Consider the following 23,453-nt stretch of genomic DNA (forward strand, 5'->3'; position numbering starts at 1 on the left):
TGGATCCACACATATCATTGTGGGAGCAGCTGGCGGCAGCAAGCTAGCAATGGTTGTTGGCTTCTAAATACAACCCTGCACTGCATAACAACGTTTCAGTAAATTTGGTATTTTTCCTGCATCTTTTCTCTGTTTAGATATGTTCAGATACACAATTACTTACCTTGTGTTACAATGGCCTACAGTATTCAGTACTGTCACATGTACAGGTGTGTGGCCAGGAGCAATAGGCTACACCATACAGCCTGGGTGTGCAGCAGGCTACACCATCTAGGTTTGTGTAAGTGCACTCTGTGAGGTTGGCACAATGACAAAATCACTGCATGATGCATTTATCAGACCATATCTCTTTTGTTAAGCAATGAATGCATCTGCATACATAATAAAGAGACATTAATGTGGCTTTTATCAAAATGCCAGCCAATAACGAGTGCTGGTGAGATCTGGGTAAAGGGGAATCCTTGTACACTGTTGGTGGGATTGTAAACGAGTGTAACCACTATGGAGAACGGTATGGAGGTTCCTCAAAAAACTGAAAATAGAACTGCTATATGACCCAGCAATCCCAACTCTGGGTATATGTCCAAGGAATTGAAATCAATCTGTTGAAGGGATGTCTGCACTCCCATGTTTACTGCAGCACTATTCACAACAGTCAAATTACGGAATCAACCTAAGTGTCCATCCAGGCATGAATGGATAAAGAAACTGTGGTACGTATACACAATGGAATTTTTTTTTTTTGAAACAGAGTCTCGCTGTGTCACCCAGGATGGAGTGCAGTGGCATCATCATAGCTCATTGCAACCTCAAACTCCTGGGTTCAAGTGATCCTCCTGCCTCAGCCTCCCAAGTAGCTGGGACTACAGGTGCACACCACCACACCTGGCTAATTTTTCTATTTTTTAGTAGAGATGGGGTGTCACTCTTGTGCAGGCTGGTCTCAAACTCCTGAGCTCAGGCAATCCTCCCACCTCCTTCAGCCTCCCAGACTGCTAGGATTACAGATGAGAGCCATTGTGCCAGGCCCACAATGAAATATTATATAGCCACAAAAAGGAATGAAATCCCACCATTTGCAACAACATGGATGGAACTGGAGAACATTATCTTAAGTAAAATAAGCCAACCACAGAAAGATAAATCTCACATATTCTTACTCATATGTGGGATCTAAATATTAAAAATAGTTGAGCTCATGATACAGAGAGTAGAATGATGGTCACCAGAGGGTAGGAAGGGAAATGGGGAGAGGGGATAAAGTGGGAATGGTTAGTGGGTGCAAAAATATAGTAGTTAGATAGTTAGATAGAATATTTGATAACACAACAAAGTGACTATAGTCAACAATAAGTTAGGGTATACTTGAAAATAACTAAAGAGTGGAATTGGAATGTTCCTAACACAAAGAAATGATAAATGATTGAGGTGATGGATACCCCAATTACCCTGATTTGATTATTACACATTGTATGTCTGTATCAAAACACCACATGTACCCTATAAAGATATACAACTATTATGTACTCATAATAACTAAAAATAAAAAAATTTAAAAGAAACATTAATAGAATATTGATATAGAACATGGTTAATATATGCTATTTATATATTAGCATAAGTATTCATAAACAAATATCAACAAATATCCAAGAAGCATAGATTGACTTCTCCAACATGGCCCTTGACCGAGCCACCACCATTGCTCCCCAGACAGCAGCAGCTGTGGCCTCTCCTGGACTCCCCAGTGCCACACCAGCCCCATCTCATCCTTCCCAGAAGGATAAGAATGATCAATGATTAATTAGAAAATTATGCTTGAGCTGTACTGTGTTTTCCCACACTAGGCTTAGTGACTTTCATTCACTTTCCCATTTAATTCTCTCAGTGACCTGTGAAATTGGCACCATTAATATCCTGATTTTATAGGCAAGGAAACCAAGGACACAGAGAGGTTAAGTGACTTGCTCAAGAATGCACAGCTTATAACTGGGAGAGCCAGAAAATGGGACCCCAGGCCATCCCATCAGTGGAGGGAAGAGAAGAGCATCCTCCACCCCCTGGGCTGATTTATCGGACTACACAGTCGTTCAAGTTCTGAGAACCAGCTCCGGACAATGTCCTGGAACCTGGTTGCTCAAGGGTCTCCAGGTGGCCTGGTTTGTACCCACCCCAGGGCTTTTGCACCTGCAGGGTCTTCCCTCAGCCAGGAAATTTCTCTCCCCAGACATTCCGCTTCTCACTCAGTCTCAGCTCCAACATCAATGTCTCAGAGGACTAAGAGATCACATTTCTTCATTGTAAATTCTCCATAGATCAGATTACTCTCTAAAATCATGTCTTTGGTTTGTTAAGTAACTTATTAATTGTCGCTTTCTTCCAGGAGAATCTCAGCCCCACAAGTTCAGGCAGCTTGTCCATATCAAGCCAGCCACCTGCCTGCACCCCCAATCTCAGACCCGGCCCCTGCCCATCCTCATTCTGTGCCCCTGGACATTTTTCACCCTTCATTCTCTCACTATCCTGCAACCAAAAGAGACAAACAACACATACTTGTTAAATGAAATCATGAAAACAACAAAAGTGAAATCTGGAAGCAGACTTTTTTTTTTTTTAAATTGGCAACCAACAGATTAGAATCATGGAAATTGTCCTCTGAGAAAACAAATGCTGTTTTTGCTCAAATTCTTATCCTTCTCTGGTTCCAGGAGAAATTCTCTGCATGATATTGGGTTAGTGACAGAAGGTGTCCTGGACCCAACAATGAGATGGGGTGCAATAGCCAGGTCCCCAAGATAGTATCCTATGACACTGGCCAACTGGTATCTGTGCCCTTGCAGTCCCCTTCCACATTGAACAGGGCTGTGCAACCAAGCAGATGTGGCAGAAGTGACTGTGTGTGACTTCTGGGGCAAGGTGGTAAAAGAAATTATGGCTTCTGCCTCACTCTCTCGTAGGTCCCCTGCTCTGGGGAAGCTGGTGGCCATGTTGACAGGATGCTCAAGCAGCATTATGGAAAGGCCACGTGGGGAGGAACCGAGGCCTCTGCCAACAGCCAGTGCTTACTCACCAGCCAGGTATGTGGGCCATTTGGGAGTGGATTTTCGATCTAGTCAGGCTTTCAGATGACTGTAGCCCTGGCCAATGTCTTAACCACAACCTTATGAGAGTCCTGGAGCCAGAACCATCCAGCTAAGCCACTTCTAAATCCCTGACCCACAGACACTGAGGTGATAAATGTGGATTGTGGTTTTGGCCACCAAGTTTTGAAGGTGGCCTGATACGCAGCAGTAGGTAACTGAACGCTAGGCTGTCTCAATAGCCCCCACACAACAATCAGAATAAGAAGCAAAGTCCTCTCAATGATCTACAATGTGAACTTACAGGACCGGCTCCCGGCTACCTCTCTTCTCTTGCCTCCCACCTTCTCTCCCTCACAGTGTGGTGGCCAATGCCAGACACATGGCTGTCACTGTGAACAGTGTGCTCAGGCGTGCCCCTCGGGGGGACACAGCTTTGTTGCGCTTCCCTCACACAGCCTCGTCTCAAGTTCCCTCAACCCCCTTCAGGACACTCTGTTCAAATGCTCCCTCCTCAGGGAGCCCTCCCTCCATCCCGTCCCACCTTTCACCCCGCTTGGCTTCTCCTCTTCCTGGTACCTGACGTGGCACACGCTACTGGTGTTTGTTAGTTGAACGTTGTGGATTAAGGCTGGCTCCAGATTCCCTGCTGCTCAGGAGGGGGTATCCGTTTCCCGTGTTTCCTGACTCTGGCCCAGCTTTGTGACTTGTTTTGGCCAAGAGAATGTGGCAGCAGCAATGCTCTGCGATGTCCGAGGCCTCGAGAGCCCTTGCAGCTGTGCTTTCCACCCTGGGGACTGAGCCTGCCATGCTGCGAGGAAGCCTGGTCCAGCGTAAACGCCCATGGCAGGTCTCTACCCCCCAGATGCCAGCAGCAAGTCCCTCTTCCTGCATGTGTGACACCAAAAATGTCACCAGGGGTTGCCAGATGTCCTTTGTGGGCAAAGTCACCCCTGTTTGAGAACCCCTGGTTTAGCCACACTTACACACATTGTTTTCACTGTTCTTCCGTTTGCTCTTGTCTTCCACTTAAGGTAGGTGACAATCGGCTTTCCATGGACATCTGTGATATCAATAATTTGATGTTTAAAGTTAGTGTATAGAACAGTGGCAAATGGCACATCATGGCCCTGTGGTTAACACAGATGGCCCAGGACAGAGGGGCGTGAAGGCAAAGGGGGATCAGAGACAAAGAGCTAGAGAAGGACCCATGGAAATCTGTTCTTAAAAGCCCCACAAGGCATTCTCGATGCCGGCATCTTGTGGCCTTTTGATTTTTGCTGCTGTTGTCGTGTTTTGTTAAAATATATTCTGTTCTTCTGAAAGGACACTTAAAGCCTTTACGTGGAGTCTTAAGTTCTCTAAGCTGAACCAGGTGCCTGATTTTAGGAAAATCAGTGTGTGTGTGGAAAGATCACTATGGTGGGTGGATGAATTTACTATAGGGCAAGTTAAGGGTGACCAGGGACATCTCAGACAACTCTCCCACCCTTTCATTACATGGGAGTGCCGTTCAGAATTAAACAATGGGGTATCTGGCTGCTGGTTCCATGTGTGACAAATTTCACGTAGCTCAGAGTTACCAACAGCAGCACCATGGCCAACGGTTTGCAGCAGCTGCTGCGGATCAAGGCGGTCAGCCCCATTCCCTGTCGCCCTCCATGGAGGACGGAGGGCCGGTCAGAGGCAGTTTGACGTGCTGCAGGGCCAGCCCAGCTGCTGAGGGGGATTAGCTGTAAGGAAAGCTGATCCTATGACAAATGGTTTTACTATGTCTACCCCTGGGAAACGTGACCTTCAAGGTTTGCACTATAGAACTTGTTTGCTCCAGAAGATGGAGAACATTTTTTTTTTCTGAGTCCCTGGAGAATCTCAATGTAGACAACTGTGGACGTCCCCAACAAAACAGAATGCAAAATACCAATTATGTGTAGGCTGCTGGTTTGGGAATTGCTGTGCGAAGCTTCCTTTCAGCAGTTTGCCGAACATAGGGTGGATGATTCTTGAGATGTCATTATATATTCATCGCTTGTAATTGCTTTGCGGTAAAATGTGTGCAGGAGGGAAAATATCTGTGAACGCTGCTCCCCGAGCAGGGACGCCTGCAGCTGGAGGAACTGAAGATGTAATCACAGGCTCTATCAATATTTCATTTTCTTCCCGTGAAACTGATAAGCATTCATAGCCCTGGGTGTGGTGGGAATTAAGCAACATTTGCCTCTTTCTGATTTTTTTTTTTTTCCCACAAGACAGCAAGGATTTGAAATAGGAGAATGATATGGGCATATCTATGGTTTGGAAAGATTACTCTGGCTTTGAGTGTGAGAAGTGATGGGTGGGAAACAGTGTCCTTGAAAAGTCTGAGGATATACAAAAGCAGGCGAAACAGAACAATGAGTGCCCTTATCTTCATTGCTTCAACAATTATCCACTCAGGCCCCAACCTGCTGTGTCTGTACCCACATCACACCCCTGGCATTCTTTTTAAAGCAAACCCAGACATGATACCATGTCATCCATAAATATTTCAGTGTCTATTTCTTAATGATAAAGACTCTTCCACAGAGCTGACTTTTGAAGCCAAGCAGAGCCTGCCCTCAGAAGGTCCCCTCTGGATACTGTCTATTGCAGGGAAAACAGCAGTTGGTTTAAGCGCTTTTATCCACATAACTGAAACTATAGATATGCCAGTGAAATTCTTCCCATTGCTTGGGAATTATATTAATGCATTAGATATGCTACAATCTGGTTCTACAAGCATTTGTTGAGCATTAACTCTTTGCTGGGAGCTGTGCTGGGCATTTGGAACTCAGAGAAATACAGGACACACTCCTTGCCCCTGAGACACTCACAGTCTCAGGGAAGGCACAGACTGATAAACAAGTAATGCAATGAGTGTATGTGTGGCATGGAATTGCAAAGTGTACCATGCACTGCATGCTCCAAACTGGTGCAATAATAGTAGTGAAATGAGAGGCAACTATGGCAGCCGGAATAGCTGGGATTTATTGAGAACTTATTGTGTTGACTACCCAAAATACAAAGCAACATGTTAGAAAAGACTGTCATTGGCTGGGTGTGGCGCCTCACACCTGTAATCCCAGCATTTGGGGAGGCTGAGGCAGGAGGATGGCTTAAGACCAGGAGTTCAAGACCAGCCTGGGCAACATAGCAAGACCCCATCTCTACAAAAAAATTAAAAAATTAGCTGGGCTAATTTTTAGCCCAACCTGTAGTCCCAGCTACTAAGGAGGCTGAGGCAGGAGCATTCCTTGAGCCCAGGAGTTGGAGGCTGCAGTGAGCTACGATTGCAACACTACACTCCAGCCTGGGCAGCAGTAAGACCCCCTGTCAAAAAGAAAAAAAAAAAAATAGAAAAAACTGTCATTGCTTGAAAATTAGAAAAGAGCTGGTGAGAAATGGGACCTAGAGACATTTTGAAGATCAATGACTAGCTTTTAAACGTTTTAGTGGCTTGACTATGATGACTTCAGAATACTGCCCATGTGTTTCTGAATCCAAGAAAACTATCCTTTCCTTAGCTGGATGGCAGCACAAAATTCCAGGGGAGCAGACAGGGCCAATTCACTCAGTAGAAAGCTCAACTGAGGACCAGCAGGTGTCTCCGCTGCTACTGGTCCTCATTCAAAAATCTTCACTTTTACTTCCTGGTCAGAAAGTTCCTCCCTCCTATCCCATCATTTCTGTTCCTCCTTAGACTTTTTCCCACCTCCCACCACCCCTAATCCAAACCACTGTTGCCTCCCACCTGGACCGTTGCAGTAGCCACTCGCCTGGTTTCCTTTCTTATACTATAGCTCTCCTATCCTCAGCTCTCCACTTAAAAGTCAGAGGAAGCAGACAAGAAAGAAAATAAGCCAGACATGGTGACAAGTGCCTGCAGTCCCAGCTACTCAGAAGGCTGAAGTGGGAGGATCACTTGAGTCCAGGTGTCCAGCCTGGGCAGCATAGCAAGATCCAGTTTCTAAATTAAAAAATAAAATAAAATTTTGGAAAATATAAATTAAAAAATAGATATATAATCATATCCTTCTTTCTTTTATTCTCCCCCGCCACATATTATTAAAAAAAAACCAAACCCACATATATTTCATACTTCAGACCATGCACAAGGTAATACTCTGCAGATGGGAATTTGCAGATGACTATTGCTCTGGGTAGAGCTACCAGAATTGTTTCATTTTGGAAGTGTTGTATTTATCCCTCACAAGGGATATATATGTGATTCAAAGCACCTTCACTTCTGACACCAGCTGAACGTTTGGGGGACCTCAAGGCCACTCCCCGGCCACTAATTCACTGGAAGGACTCACGGAGCTCAGAAAAGCCATTATGCTTGTGGTTACGGTTTTACTGCAGTGAAAGGAAACAGATTAAAACCAGCCATTGGGAGAGCCACCTGGGGCAGAGTCGGGAGAGACCAGGTGTGAGATTCCAGTTGTCCCCTCCCACTGCAGTCATGTGGACAGTGCCAATTTCTCCCAGCAGTGATGTGCAACAACACCATGGAGTGCTGCCAACCTGGGAAGCTCCCCTGAGCCTTGGTGTGCAGAGATTTTATGCGGGGCCAACCGTGTAGACACAGCTGTCCACCTGCACCACCAGTCTTGGTCTCCAGCCCCCCGCCAGAGGTTGAACTGACACGGCATAGCTCAAAATCTCTCCCATAAATCACATTATTAGTGTAGACTATCTAGGTGGCCCAAGACCCCCCTGGTGAACAAAGATTCTCTTATCCAGCAAGATATTGCAAGGCTAACGGGTTACCCCTCAGGGGCCAGCAGAGAGGACTAAGTCCCAAACAGATGACAGCTAAGGGAAGAACGGTTGGCCAGTGCCTAAGGATCAGCATGGAACATGTGGCCTTCAGAGAGAGTAGATGGCATCACCCCACACAAATGCACGGACACCGAAGTATTCAGAGATGTCATCACCCCTGACACATGTTTTTAAATGTGTGCGTGGGGAGAAGTAATAATTTTCTCTCTAGTTCTTAGTTGGGACCGACTTCTGTAACAAAAGACAGATTAATAAGAGAAAAACAAACAGAAATTTACCATGTATACCTCACATATACACAGGAACTACCTGAGGAAAATGAACAAATTTCTAAGATGTGGCTTAGAGTTCAGGCTTAAATACCGTCTTCCGCTGGAACAAAAGAAAAAGGTGACCAGGAAAGGCGGAGTAAACAAGGGTGAGGTTTGTTATCCCGATTGAAGTGATCACCTTCTCCACGGCAGAGCCTCTGGGGATTCAGAGTCAGCCTTCTGTTCCTGGTATAGAGCGAGAAACACCCTCAAAGATGGAGATTTCCTTTATCGATACACATTTCTCTTACAAACGATAACTTCTATTCTGTTTTCAGAGCTGCTCTTGTGTCTACAGTTTCTCAAAACAATCAGCCCTAAACAATCCTTATGCCAAAGAGGCAAGTATGGGGACAGCATGTTCTGGTCTTGTACATGTAAAATGCTCGGGGCAGGAATGGGCTTTTCCTGTCTCCCGGTAGCATCATTCCACCCAATTGTCCTCAAGCTCATTCACCAACAAGGTTATTTATTTCATCATAGTTTTTGCTTGTCCAAAGTTGGCTGCAACATTGGCATCCATCTATGGGGTCATAACTAATAATAGTAATACTTACAGTTTAATTCAAAATGGAATACTACACAGCTAGGAATACAGAAGTGCTTGCTATAAGTTTCAGTATGGCACGATATATTCCAAAATATATTTTGTGGAAGAAAGAAAAAACAAGATATAAAACAGTGGGTTTAATATCCCAAATTTTATATAAGGGGGAATTTATAACATATTTACTTGTGTGTCCACAGACCATCTCTGCCTAAACAGAAAGTATTGCTTGTATCATTGACTGCCTCCAGGCCAGGACACAAGATGATCGCAAAACAAGGAGGAGAGTGTGAATTATATCTCTTATTTCTTGTTGAAACTTTTGAGTGTATTACCTATTTGAAAAATGAATAGAATTGGATTTAAAATAAAAATAACATTAAAAGTAAAGTAAAATGGAAGACCAGCTGGCCTTGTTCTTCTGAGAAAGAGAGAGAGAGAGAGAGAGAGAGACCTTTGCCAGGTGGTAGACGCAGTCGTTGACAGCAAGTTTCCTGAGCTTAAGCCCCAGCTCCACAGTTACTAGCTGTGTGCCCTTAGGCAGGTTACTTAACCTCTCTGGGTTAGGAAAATTGCCTAGCATTTAACAGGTTCTTTACCTCTCCCAGGTATGTCACTGGCTTGAAGGAGGAGACAGCCAGCCAGGGACTGAGAGAATCAGGACCAAGTTCCCCGTGAGGCAACATCAAATTCGTCACCTCCACTGGGCGAGGTGGCTCACACCTGCAATCCTAGCACTCTGGGAGGCCGAGGTGGGAGGATCACTTGAGGTCAGGAGTTCGAGACCAGCCTGAGCAAGAGCGAGAGTCCGTCTCTACTAAAAAAATAGAAATAAATTAGCTGGACAACTAAAAATGTATAGAAAAAATTAGCCGGGCATGGTGGCACATACCTGTAGTCCCAGCTGCTTGGGAGGCTGAGGCAGTAGGATTGCTTGAGCCCAGGAGTTTGAGGTTGCTGTGAGGTAGGCTGACGCCACTGCACTCTAGCCCGGGCAACAGAGTGAGACTCTGTCTCAAAAAAATATAAATAAATAAATAAATAAAAGACAAATTCGTCACCTCCAGAGCAGGTTATTCAAAAGGACGGGGGTGGGGGCGGAGGGGGGGAGAAGAAGGGAGGACAGATGGATGGATGGACATAGATAAAAGGAGGGAAGGAGGAATCCTTGTCTGGTGCATTTGCAGAGTGGGAGAGGCAGGGGGCTCCTGGTAAGACATGCATTCTAGGAAGATTATTTGGGCTTCGAGAATGGGTTGGTAGGGGTGATGTTCCCCAAATTCCTGTCCTTCCTGTACCATCTCTGTTTGGTTCCCTCCCCATATTAACCTGGTCACCTGTACTATTCTCTACTTAACATATTTTATCTAAATCAACTTTCTGCTTCTTTTAATGGAAATAATCATATTAATGGTAATTTTATATTGACACTTGGAAATGATCAGTGAGAAAGCACATGCCCTTCTGAAGAAAGCTGCTGTTCCCTCCAGATGGGGGAAGCAGCCCGTGCAAAGGCCCTGGGATAGGAATGTGAACAGTGTGTTCAGGGAGTAACAAGAAGGCCAGTGCTTCTTGGCCAGTGCTGGGGTCAAGAAGGTGGGGAGGGGAGTGGCAGGAGGTGGCTATGGCTAGGAACAAGGGCTTGGTGGGTTCATAGCCGGAGAATAGCACCGGCTGTACGTTTATGCAGGACCCTCTAGCTGCATCGTAGTTGCAGTTGTTGAGATTCCGTTTTCTGAGGCTGCGCTCCTGGGCTTAAGCCCCAGATCCATGAGTTACTAGCCGTGTGCCCTCGGGCAAGTAACATCACCTCTCTGGGCCTGGGTCACCTCCTCTGTAAATTAGGGATCATAAAAGTACCCACCTCCTGTGGTTGTTGGGCCAGTTAATGAATTGGCTAAAGTGCTTATAAATAGGGCTTGGCCCGGAGCAGGTTGTTTAAAACGTGGGAATCATTTCTATGACTACTTTTCTCAATATTATCCTGTCACCGATATCTGTATTATTAGCTGTGCTCCATGCCGGGCTCTGAGGATGTCGGGGAGGTGGTAACGTCCATCGAGGGAGACTCCACATCACGGGACAGGGATGGCCAAACACCCTGCCAGGGTGAGAATATGAGGCCAGGCCACCAGAGAGAAAGGGCCTGATCCCAGCGAGGAAGACGTACCATCGCTGTGCTGCCTGAGAAGAGCCCAGCAGTCGAACACCTGAGGCTCAAGGATCAGCCTTGCTATGTTTAATCCTGGTTCTGCTCCATCCTGACTATTGGACCTCAAATAACAAGTTATTTATCTACTTTGTGCCTCAGTTTCCCCATCTGGAACAAAGGCATGTGGATAGTACTGACCACATAGAGCTGTTGTGAAGGTCAAATGAGATAATCCTTATAAAACTCTCAACACAGGCAGCTATTATTTTTGCTGTTGTTGTTCATGAGCTGGGCTTTGAGGAACAGGTGAGGATAAGGCAGATATAGACAGGCCTGAAATGGATGTGAGAGACAGAGCTTGGCGTGTTCAGAAAACAGAAATGAATCCAGTGAGCAGGTGTATTAGTTTTCTAGAGCTGTCATAGAAAAGCACCACACACCAGGTGGCTTAGACCTGCAGTCCCCAAGCCCCAGGCCATGGACCAGTACCAGTCGGTGGCCTGTTAGGAACCAGGTGGCACAGCAGGAGGTGAGTGAGCAAAGCTTCATCTGTATTTCCAGCCACTCCCCATGGCTCCCATCACCACATAAGCTCTGCCTCCTGTCAGAGCAGCAGCGGCATTAGATTCTTACAGGAGGGCCAGGTGCGGTGGTTCACGTCTGTAATCCTAGCACTCTAGGAGGCCGAGGCGGGCGGATCACTCAAGATCAGGAGTTTGAGACCAGCCTGAGCAAGAGCGAGACCCCGTCTCTACTAAAAATAGAAAGAAATTATTTGGACAGCTAAAAATCTATATAGAAAAAATTAGCTGGGCATGGTGGTGCATGCCTGTAGTCCCAGCTACTCGGGAGGCTGAGGCAGAAGTATTGCTTGAGCCCAGGAGTCTGAGGTTGCTGTGAGCTAGGCTAACGCCACGGCACTCTAGCCCAGGCAACAGAGTGAGACTCTGTCTCAAAAAAAAAAAAAAAAAAAAAGATTCTCACAGGAGCACGAACCCTACTGTAAACCATGAGGGATCTAGGTTGCGGCTCCTTATGAGAATCTAATGCCTGATGATCAGAGGTGGAGCTGAGGCGGTGATGCCAGCGCTGGGGAGTGGCTGCAAATACAGGTTATCATTAGCAGAGAGGTTTGACTGTACAATAAATGTAATGTGCTTGAATCACCCCAAAACCATCCCTCCCCCCAACCCTGTCTTCCAAAAAATTGTCTTCCATGAAACCAGTCCCTGGTGCCAAAAAGGTTGGGGATTGCTGGCTTAGACAATAGAAATATGTTTTTTCTCCGTTCTGGAGGCTGGATGTCTGAGATCAGGGCGTGGGCAGGGCTGGCTCTCCAGAAGCCTCTGTCCTTGGCTTGCAGACGCCGCCTTCCCCCTGTGTCCTCACAGATCGTCCCTCTGTGCCTATCTCTGTCCTCATTGCCTCTCCTTATGAGGACCCCATTCACATGGGATGAGATCCCACCCCAATGACCTCGCTTTACCTTAGTTATCTCTTGAGAGGCCCTATTTCCAAATACAGTCACACTATGAGGTACTGAGGGCGAGGAGTTCAACATATGAACTTTGTGGAGACCCAGCTTGGCCTGTAACAGCCCGGAACCAAGGAGGTGGGCTGGGCAGCAGTGAGATGGGGCTGGAGGGTTTGGTAAAGTCCAGATCTGCAGAAGTATTTTAGGCCACAGGCAGCGGCTTGGATTTCACCCTGAGGACAGCAGGAGCCCCTGACCAATAGCTAGTGGGACAGGGCTGTGGGCAGACTGTGTCCAAGCAAGGTGGCACTGCCTGTCTGCCTGTGGGTGCTGAGCCAGGCTGGAGGCTGAGTGGCAACCCAGACAGATATGGACACTGCTGGGGTCAGGAGGGTGGACAGGCGGACGGAGGGGAAAGAGGTTTGCACCCAAGTCGTCGAGCAAGAGAACCTCTGCTTCCATCTCTCCACAGGAGGAGACACAGGTAAGAGGAGACTATCCCCACCTCCCTCCTCTCTGCTCCCTTCTCCCTCCACGCAAAAGGGACTGAGCCTAACGCCACAAGCCTTTTTCTTTCTCAGGCTTTACCTGTACATTTCTTTGCCTTTGTAGAATTTCAGCAAAGTTCCGTGGACGCCCTCTGCTGGCCGGTGGCCCCACACCGTGATAACCGTCCCGCCCTGCGCCGTCTGGTCACTCCTGCTGTGGCTGTGGGGACTGAGGTGTGCTCTGAGGGCAAATCGCACCCTGGACCTTGAAGACTTTGTTAAAAAAAAAAAAAAACCGTAAAATATCTCATTAACAATATTTTATATTGATTACGTGTTGATTGCATGATGACATTTTGAATGCATTAGGTTAAATTAGAGCCAGCCTGAAAATTAATTTCACCTGTTTCTTTTTTCCTTTCTTCATGTGGATACTAGGAAACTTTAAATGGCATATGTGGCTTGTATTATATTTCTTTATTTCTCCCTGGCCTGGACTATTACAAATGTATATGTACATGCACCAGAGTTTCTCAAACTTGGCACTATGGACATTGGGGGCAGGATAAATTTTTGTAGCAAGAACTGTCCCATGCATCTGTGAGGTGTTGGACACCATCCCTGGCCTCTGCCACTAAATGCCAGTAGCAACATCCCCTGTCCCCACAGTGACAGCTGAAAATGTCTGCAGACATTGGCAAATGTCCCCTTGGAGGCACACTTGTTTCTGTAGAGAACCATTGAAAAAAATATATGTATACACATATGTATATGAAAAATATATGTTTATGAAGTGAAAAAACATATGAAATCTAAGGACATGTGACTCTTACTGCATACTCATTATGTGCAAGCCCTGAGCTGTGTGCTCACCTTCCAGCCTTCACAGAGACCCTCCCAGGTGGACACATCACTGTCCCCACCTTGCAGATGAGGAAACTGAGGCATGGGACAGGTAGGCAACTGCCCGCCCCCCACCCCCAAGATGCACAGCTGGTGAGTGGCCCAGCCCAGATTCAAAATCAGGCCACAGGGTGGTGAAAACAGGTGAGCCTCACCCCATGGGCTGACTCTCAGCTGAGATAATACAGGTGGACTTTGGCCCCTGCCTGAGCCTTGAGCTAATGCTTATGTCTGCTTACAGTGCTGAAAAGATTTGACAATTATTAACACCGGCTTCAATAGAGGGCAGTTCTGCTTTCCTCCACAGGACCTGCGGGCCCCAAAGCCAGCACAAACTGGTTCCTGCCAAGATGAATCCCAAAGCTCACCACTCATAGACCTTTTCCCTCACTTTAGTGCTAAAAAATTATGCCCAAGGGTGGAGATTTAACATGTTAATGAGACATACAGTGTATGAAGAAGCTGATCCACTGCATGAGCACCTGCCAACAAAACCCTACCTCTAGGCGCTGTGATCTCAACGCTGGCGCTAAACTTTCTCTCTCTCTCTCCCCTTTGGAAGTTCCCAGCCCTCCGTTCGGAGAGCCGGTCTGGTTGCTCCTTACCAGCACCGTCTCCTCCTGTTCAAACAGGAGCCCGACAAAGCCTTGGCTGTGACTCCTGCTCGGCCACATGGAGAGCCCAAGGCCTGCGCCCGACAGAACCCGACAGAACCCGACAGAACCCAGGATCCCCACTCCCCAACGCGCCCCTCCTTGTCCTGGAGGAGAGTGAAGGGCCAGAATTGTAACTGTCACCTCCCTTGGAAGCCAAAAAATTCAGAAAATGCGCTTCATTCCACCCCCCTCCTGTGGAGTTACGGTATAACAGGGCAGCACGAATCCACTCATTCATCCGTTCTGTCTGTGGTCTGTATTGAGGGCCTACTGCGCGCCACCCACTGTGCTGAAAAGGCGCAGAGGAGCGACGGGCTCTGCTCCCAGAAATTCACACACACTGAGCAAGCCTGAGGGACCAGACATAAGGGAATTTCTAAAAAGGATTTCAGTCACAGACACCTTATGTGGAGAAAATAAGACAGGAAAACGACTGGGGTGAGGACAGGTGTGGAAGACTCCAGAAACATTTTTATTTCTTGGGTGTCGCCCATGGATCTTCCTGTTTCGTGAGCACTACAGGTGATCCTAGGGCGGGGGCTCTTAGGGCGCCCTGGAGAAACCCTGGCTGTGCCCAGCCCACCTGGGCCAGCCCCTGCCACCGCCAACTGAGCCCCTTCTCCCCTGCGGAAGAAGGGTTGGGGTGCGGGGGAAGCCGCTGGCCCGCAGCCCCGTTCTCAGTGACCCTCCACCTTCCGCTCCTCTGTGGAGCCCCAAGGCTGGGTCCGGCCTGGGTTTTGAACCCGCAAATCCACACAGCCTAAGTCCTAAACCTGGAAAATTCCAGGCTCCGCATCCCTGTCGCAGTCCCCTTCCTCCTCCCTGGCTGGCTGTGGTTTCCATGGCAACGGATGTTGCTTGGAGAGAGCTCTTGTCGGGGAGGCGGACCTCCCAAGTGGGGTGGGCGGAGGGGACTGGCTGGGGCCCATTCCCAGTCTGCTCATGACCTTGAGCCTATTAAAACGCATCCTCAGACAGGGTCTTTGCAGAAGAGGGGGCAGGGGGCGGGGTGAGGCTTGTGCGGGTCTCTGCAGCCTCTGGGAGAAATCCCAAATCACCTGAAAAGACCAGTGACATAAACGGCATCTGTGCTCCAGTATAGTCATTCATTCATTCCTTAAACCACTCGTGTATCCCACAAATATCAATTTGATTAATGTAGATGATTAATATAGTTAGTTCTATGAATGTATTAATTCTGTATCTGCTTTAAGCAGCTAATGTTGTTCTAGGGGTGCAGTGCGGGTGAGGAGAAAACCCAGTTTCCCCATAACGGCATTTGCGTCTTAGATGAGGGGGCCACACGAAGACATGTGTGTATAAACGGATACACGACATGATGGCAGGCCTTCGTAAGTTCTGGGAAGACAAACCAACGCACATCATTTTGAATTTAATTCTCTTCGTTTTTAAATGGTAATACATGTGCAGAATTTTTTTTTTTTTTTTTTTTTTTTTTTTTGAGACTGAGTCTCACTTTGTTGCCCAGGCTAGAGTGAGTGCCGTGGCGTCAGCCTAGCTCACAGCAACCTCAAACTCCTGGGCTCAAGCGATCCTCCTGCCTCAGCCTCCCGAGTAGCTGGGACTACAGGCATGCACCACTATGCCCGGCTAATTTTTCTATATATATATTTTTAGTTGTCCATATAATTTTTTTCTATTTTTAGTAGAGGTGGGGTCTCGCTCTTGCTCAGGCTGGTCTCGAACTCCTGACCTTGAGCGATCCACCCGCCTCGGCCTCCCAGAGTGCTAGGATTACAGGCGTGAGCCACCGCGCCCGGCCCATGTGCAGAATTAAAATGATGTGTTAACTCTGTAAATGTAATAATTTGGTGGGAAATATTGTATAATGAAAATTCAACCTTCTTGTCCCAAGCCACCAGGCACCACCCATCTGTTAACACTTAGTGACTAATTCTCAGTACATCACACTGTCAGTAGGTGCCCCTCCAAAACACGATAGTAATTTTTTGCACCCATTTTCTGCAACTTTCTATTTTCACTGAATGTAAAGACCACGTAGCAGGGTAGTTAAAAATGTGGATGGTACCCATGTCTCTAGATTTGAGTCCTGGCTTTGGCTTCTCTATTGTTAATGGTGGGGCGGGCTCTGGACCATTTACTTAACCTCTTGGTGCCTCACTTTCCTCAACTCTGAGATGGAAATTGTCGTGAGGATTAAACAAGTTAGTGTCTGTAAAGTGCCCTGAGTGGTTCGTAGTAAGAGAGATGTGTACATTAAATAAAATAAAGTCTTGGAGGTCATTCCACACCAGTACCTTTCATATACAACCAGAGTACCCCGTTGCATGGATGTCCCACAACTTCCTTAACGTGTCTCCTCCTCACGGGTCTTGAGGTTGTGTCCAATCTTTCCATGTTATACCAAATGCGGCTGCAGTGAATTGCCATCTGTGCACACTATTTCACACATGTATAAATCCAACCATACAATATATTCCTGGAAGTGGGATTACTCAGTAAAACAGTACAGGCATCCACATTTTGCAATGATATTGCCAAATTGCCCACCATAAACATTGCCCAGCAATAATGTGTGAAAGTTCAAGCACCATTGAAACCCATACAATGTGGAGTTCCAGTTTCTCTTGAAAAATCAGAACATCTAGCAACACTGGGTTTGATACACTCTGCCTGTGCCACACTCTCCACCACTCCCTAGTGTTTCCCAACACCCAGACTCTAAATCAGTGTCCAACTAGTGTCATGCTTGAGGTGATAGTTGCCCTTTCATAGGAGATGTTACCCCACATCCCTGAGAACCTGGGTTATTTTAAGAAAATGCCAGAGACATTTTCCAAAGTGGGCGGCACCATTTGCAGTCCCGCCAACACTGTAGGAGCATCCCCATCCCTCCACCTCCTCTCCAGTATGTGGTGTTGCTGGTCTCTTCGTTTTTAGCCATTCTGGTGTGTATGAAATAGGAGTCACTTATTTTAAGAAAAATGAGTTGAGGAGGGGAGGTTGTGTCTTTATGGAAATGACAGACATCCCAAATTGTTCAATATGAGCACAGACGGCCCACTTTCCTCCCTTGCTGTGGCCTCAGGGCCTCTGAATGGGGCCTTTTGCCTGGGACCCGAGCAGTGTCAGGAGGCAGGAGTGAGCCCTCCATGTGGGAGGTCCTGTCCCCACCAGCAGGGTTGTGCCTGTCGCTGTGCTCTGTCCCTGTCTCTTGGCTGTGGGTCTAGGCAGAGTCGTTCCCTTCCTGCCTGGATTCGTCCTCCACCTTCCTTGACCCTCCACAAAAGCTCCATCTCTCCCTTGCTGTTTCCTGGGTCGTTCTGTCTTTCAGAAACCTTTCCTCCCCCAAACAGTCAGAGCTGTTTCTGCACAGTCACCTGACACGTTCCACGTGCGTGCCAGGCGCTGGGTGGGCTGGAGCAGGCAGAGCGCAGGAGGGACAGGCCCAGATCTCACGAGGGCAGCTTACTCTGTAGTGGGGGTGAGGTGGTGGTGGTGGTGGTAAGAAAACAAAGAAAGAAGATAATTCCCGATACTGGGATGATTTATGCATAAAATAAAGCAAGATGGGGTAGGAGGTGAGGGCAGGGAGTGGGCGCTGTGCCTTCCAAGGTCAGCCCAGGACTCTGCATTTCTGTCACCCTTCTCCTCTCCTTTTCTGAGGCTGGTGATGTCTGGAGCACATTTTTGTAAAACTCCCCATTACCCCTTGAAAGGCATGACGCCAAGTGATTTACAAACAGCATTCTCTTATCAATCTCACCACGATCCAGGGATTCCAAGGAAAAAATGGTTTTAGAAGAGAAAACTGAGGCTCAGAAAAGTGAAGTCACTTTCCCATGATCCCGTGTTTTTGTTCAATGCCCCGCCCTTACACACACACCCACATACACATACACACACACACACACACACACGCACACTCGCGCATACATTCATTGGAGGCATTCACACAGTAGGCGGGGATTCTAACCCACACAGTCTGGAAGGTTCTAGCCCCAGGTGTTTCCCAGCTTTCTCCCCATCTCCACTTGGCTGCAGTTTCCATGGTGACAGGCGGGGGTGAGGGGGGGAGGCCATCACAGAACCCAGCGAACGCTCTGAAGGACCAGGGCAGAGCATGGATGCAGAGGAACCGGCTGGGGAGGGCCAGACCTGCTGTGCCCTGTCTGGGACTGGGGGCAGGCACACTAAAACCTAAAACGTGCACATTTAAAAGGGTATCTGCAGAAGGGTAAAAACCGGCTGTATGTGCCTTTGCAGATGGGAGCAGAAATCACAGGTTTCTGTTCCATGGCAGCCACTGGTACTAATGATGCAAACAGCCTTTGTTCTCTCCAATGATGAGTTATTAGACTGACTGCTTGATTCAGCAAGTATTTGTTGAATGATTACTCTTTGCCAGACCCTGTTCTAGGGGGTGCACATCCAAGACAGATATAGTGCTTGTTCTCACTTTAGTGAACATCCTATTTGAAGAGATAGTAAATAGATATAGACACAGACATAGATATAGACACAGATACAGATATAGGTATAGATTTAGATACAGGCACAGATATAGATACGGATATAGATAGAGACATAGATATACATACAGATATAGATATAGATACAGAGACATAGATATAGATATAGACACAGAAATAGAAATAGATACAGATACAGCAGAGACACAGATACAGATACAGATTTAGGCATAGACATAGATATAGACACAGATACAGATATAGTTATAGATTTAGATACAGGCATAGATATAGATACGGATATAGTTAGAGACATAGATATACATACATAGATACAGAGACATAGTTATAGACACAGAAATAGATATAGATACAGATACAGCAGAGACACAGATATAGATACAGATATAGGCATAGATATAGATATAGATTTAAATACAGAGACAGATATAGACACAGACATAGAGGCAGACACAGATATGGATATAAATACAGATATAGATGTAGTTACAGATACAGACACAGACATTGATATAGATACTGATACAGACACATAGATATAAATATAGATATAACTGTGGGTATGCACATAGGGATAGAGATAGAGATAGACACACACGTGTGTGTATATATTGTACCATAATCTATGTGCACATGGATTTTACACACACACACACACACACCCGCCCCATCTCTCATAGTGTTACATTCTCTGGAGAACAGTATATTGGGGTAAGACACAGAATGACAGGTCAGATGCTACTTCAGGGGGGGATCAGGGAATCTATAAGGAAGATGACACAAACAATTGAGCAGACCAGGCGTTGTAGTTGAGAGGTTGGTAGATTCTGAACCTGCACATTCCCCAAAATCCAAATCCGAACTATTCTCCTGGGACAATTTTGGAGCCCAGATCTAACAACAACAGCAGCAGCAGCAGGAGCAACACCCTAGTTTCTCCCAGGACTCAAGGTTAACAAATCAGGTGAGCTCCAGGTTTAGTTGAAAGAACAGCACAGTGGGTGCATACCAGTGGAAAGAGGCTCCTTCTACCAGGGGTCCCCGTCCATCAGTGAGGTGGAGAATTTCCCTCTGTGGCTTCCTGACTTTCAAGGACCTGCCCTCTTTCCCAAGAACTACTTAATACCTCAAGTCATCATCAAAATGTTTACCAAGGGCCAGCTAAATGTCTTTAATTGTTCTAGGTACTGGGAATACAAGGTTGATGGGATAAAGTCTTTACTATTAGTCATGGAATGTTCACTTGATGCTGGAAGCAAACAAGTAAGAAATAAATTAGCAAGATTATTTCCAGCTCCAAAACAGAGTCTAAAATATAACGGGAGCCACAAGTGCACACCACAAATGGGATTGTAAATGTTCTGGTATCCACACTTAAAAAGAGATGGGTGGAATTAATCTTAATAAGTTTTATTTAACCCAATAGATGCGCAATATTACCATTTGAACATATCACCAAAATAAAAATATTATCAATGAAGTATTTTTTTCTTACTACGTTTTCAAAATTCAGTAGGTATTTCACAATCGCAGCATATCTCAATTGGGACCAGACACATTACAAGCCCTCAGGAGCCACCAGTGGCTGGTGGCTACCAGATTGGTGTTAGACAAAAAATGTGGGAGGCAGCTGTTTTGGACGGAGCCCCGCACCAGCCCCAACAGACCAGACCAAAGCAAAATGGACTCATTCTTGTGAGATACCACCTCATCCAACTGAAACTTTAAGGAAGCAGATAGATCCCAAAACAGACCAGTTTTTCCAGAAAGCAGGAGATGTCAGTCTACCAGGGCTATGAGGAAGTTTCCTCTGCTTCAATCCTTACAAAAGAATAACCTGAAGTCACCCGATGTTGACCACCGTTCTGGAATTGCCTAAGGGGAGCTTTCACTCTATTTTGTTGAATGGAGGCTGCCTCAGTTCATGAATAGCCAATAAAAGCCAATTAAATCTGTAACAAAATTTGTCGCAATGTCTTTTGACCTTGGAAAGCACAGCTCTCAAAACTGCTAAGAAGAAAATTATCAGGGTGTAAAGGAAAAAAGCAGTAGACTATGACGGCCAAGACTTCAGAGAGGCTGAAATTGATTATCAAAGACTGCGCATCTCCATCCATTTACAAATAACAAATGCAGATATTTATTGATTACCTGCTCTGTGCGCAGATGGGGCTTTTGTGCCCACACATCGTGTGCTCAAGCGCTTGGAAAATTCCAGTCTCCACGTCTGGCTCTGCCTCTTCCCCACCCTTCCTTTCCCTGACCTCTGAAGTGGTTTCCATGACAATAGCCTTTCTCACCAACATCTCTGTCCCCCAACCCCTGCAGTGGTTTCCATGGCAACAGCCTTTGTCGCCAGCTTCCCTTGAGTACCCTGAGGGGAGGGAGGAGTAGTTGATCTCAGAACAGTCTGGGCTGAGGATGGCTAGAAGGGAGAGGGTAGAACTCTGCAATCCCCACCCCACCCCACCTTGCCGGCTCACTCAAGCCTTTAGTGCTCATTCAAGGTCCCCTCAGATATGGGTTTTTTCTGAAGAACAAAAGATAAAATGGGCCACCCAAGCTGCTCAAAAAAGAAAAAAAAAAGCCCACAAAACAGTATCCCAGGTCCTTCATGAAGCAGCTGCCACGGGTACTTTCCTGTGCTTCCCCATTGTCTCTTCCATGTTCAGCCGAGCATCATTCTTCCCTCAACACAAGTTGATGGAGGACGTATTATGTGCAGGGAACAATGTTAAGCACTCAAATATAATTTTGAAACCCCCCTTGCTACAAGGAATGAGAACTGTTCTACAAAAGCATCAAGTATCTCTCTCCCAAAGAAACACAAGTGTGAGGGGGCTGCTTATTCTTGTTTCAAAAGACATGGGCCTCCTGTTTCCTAGCACCCAGGAGCCCCAACCACCTGGAGGAACTAAGAAGAAACAAATGAAGCCCAAATTCAGCCATGACCCTGGACCCAAGCGGCATTACTTGCACGAAAGCTGGGGGTGGGGAGTGCCAGGTGGAGATTGTTTTAGGCAGCGCATTCAGAAATTGATTGCTGTTAACGTCAAGATGCTGCCATTATTCAGCCCAACTCAAAAATCTCAGGACAGGTGCTTGTCAACAGAACTTTTGATGGTTGGAGAGATTCTCCACAATTTTGTGCCTTAGGAAAAGAAGCAGATGGTCTATGGGACGTGAAGCATTGAACATCTGCTCGAGCAAATGTTTGTTTTGTTTCTTTCCCATAAAACTGTATAAACTGCCAGTGTTTTCTTCCAACGGCTATGGGCCTTTTCACAAATTACTTTTTCAAAAGCATGGCCATTCTGGCTCTAAAATACCATCCTCCTCAGTAGATGGTGGCAGTTTAGAAGGGAGAATCTGTGCAGAATAAACTTAAGGTGTTATGGTCAGAGAAGGTTTATGTCATCATCCCAAGCAGAATGGACACAGGCTGAAAAATTCAAAGAGGATGGCAAAAGCCCACACAGATAGGTATTTTGAAATGTGCAGAGTGTAGGGGAGTGAGTACCAGCCTGGGCATCCCGCTGCCGGGTCGTAGGCAAGCTTAAATTTTCACCCGTTTTGTGTTTTATCATACCATGTTTTGAAATAGCAAAGGTTTGAGGGAAAAAAAACCTCAATATTTTTCAAGAGGGGCCTGGCCAAATAAGCTTTGATAAATAAATGTATTCAATGGAATGCTATGCAGCTGTGTAAAACTCTGAGAATGTTCTTTAGGAAGTGAAGGAGCAAAATATACAGTTAAGGGAAAGCAAAGTTTATAACAATGGGAAAGGTTGCTATCACTATGTAGAAAAGGGAAAACGGAACATATTTTATATATGTGTGTATATATATGCTTATATATATATATTTATAAAATTATACAGGCTTGGTCTTGAGAAGATCTGGGCCATAAATCACTCACAGATGCCTCAGCATGAGGCCAGGGTTTTGTACCAAAACAGTCAGACACCGGCTGCCCTTACCTGGAGGGAGGGATGGTGTGACCTGTGGGTGTTTCTGGTGAGGGGCTCCCTCCAGCCAGGGGCTGTGCTGGCTGCTCCACACCAGCACTGCCCACCCCAAGCAGCGTGGAGGGTCCTGGTGCTTTCAGAATCCTGAACTTCCTGTCCTGTGAACAGAGCCCTGTGTTTCATCGAGAGGACGGTGCTGCCCATAGTGGAGGCAACCTTATTTTATATACCATCAAGAACAATAAAGTATGGTCAGTTAAACTATAACATGCCATTGATAGTGAGAGGCAGCCCAATTCCTGAGATGGTATAATAAATGAAAAAACGAGGAAAATGAGGAAAAAATGAGAGCATCTTGAAATGGAAAACATACAGTAGTTGCTCTAAACAAACACACACAATGCCTAGTGCACTTTTCCAGTTCTGCAACATGGACTATTTACTAAATGAATGAATGATAGGCCCCGCCACACCCCTGCCACACACACACACACACACACACACACACACACCAAGGTGACCACTAAGTCTAACTGTTGTCTGCCCTTCTCACCCACCCCTGTCCATGAAGCAAAATCCTGCAGTTGGTTTGTGAAAAA

The sequence above is a fragment of the Eulemur rufifrons genome, chromosome 24 (assembly GCF_041146395.1).
Source record: "Eulemur rufifrons isolate Redbay chromosome 24, OSU_ERuf_1, whole genome shotgun sequence".
Taxonomy (NCBI): Eukaryota; Metazoa; Chordata; class Mammalia; order Primates; family Lemuridae; genus Eulemur; species Eulemur rufifrons.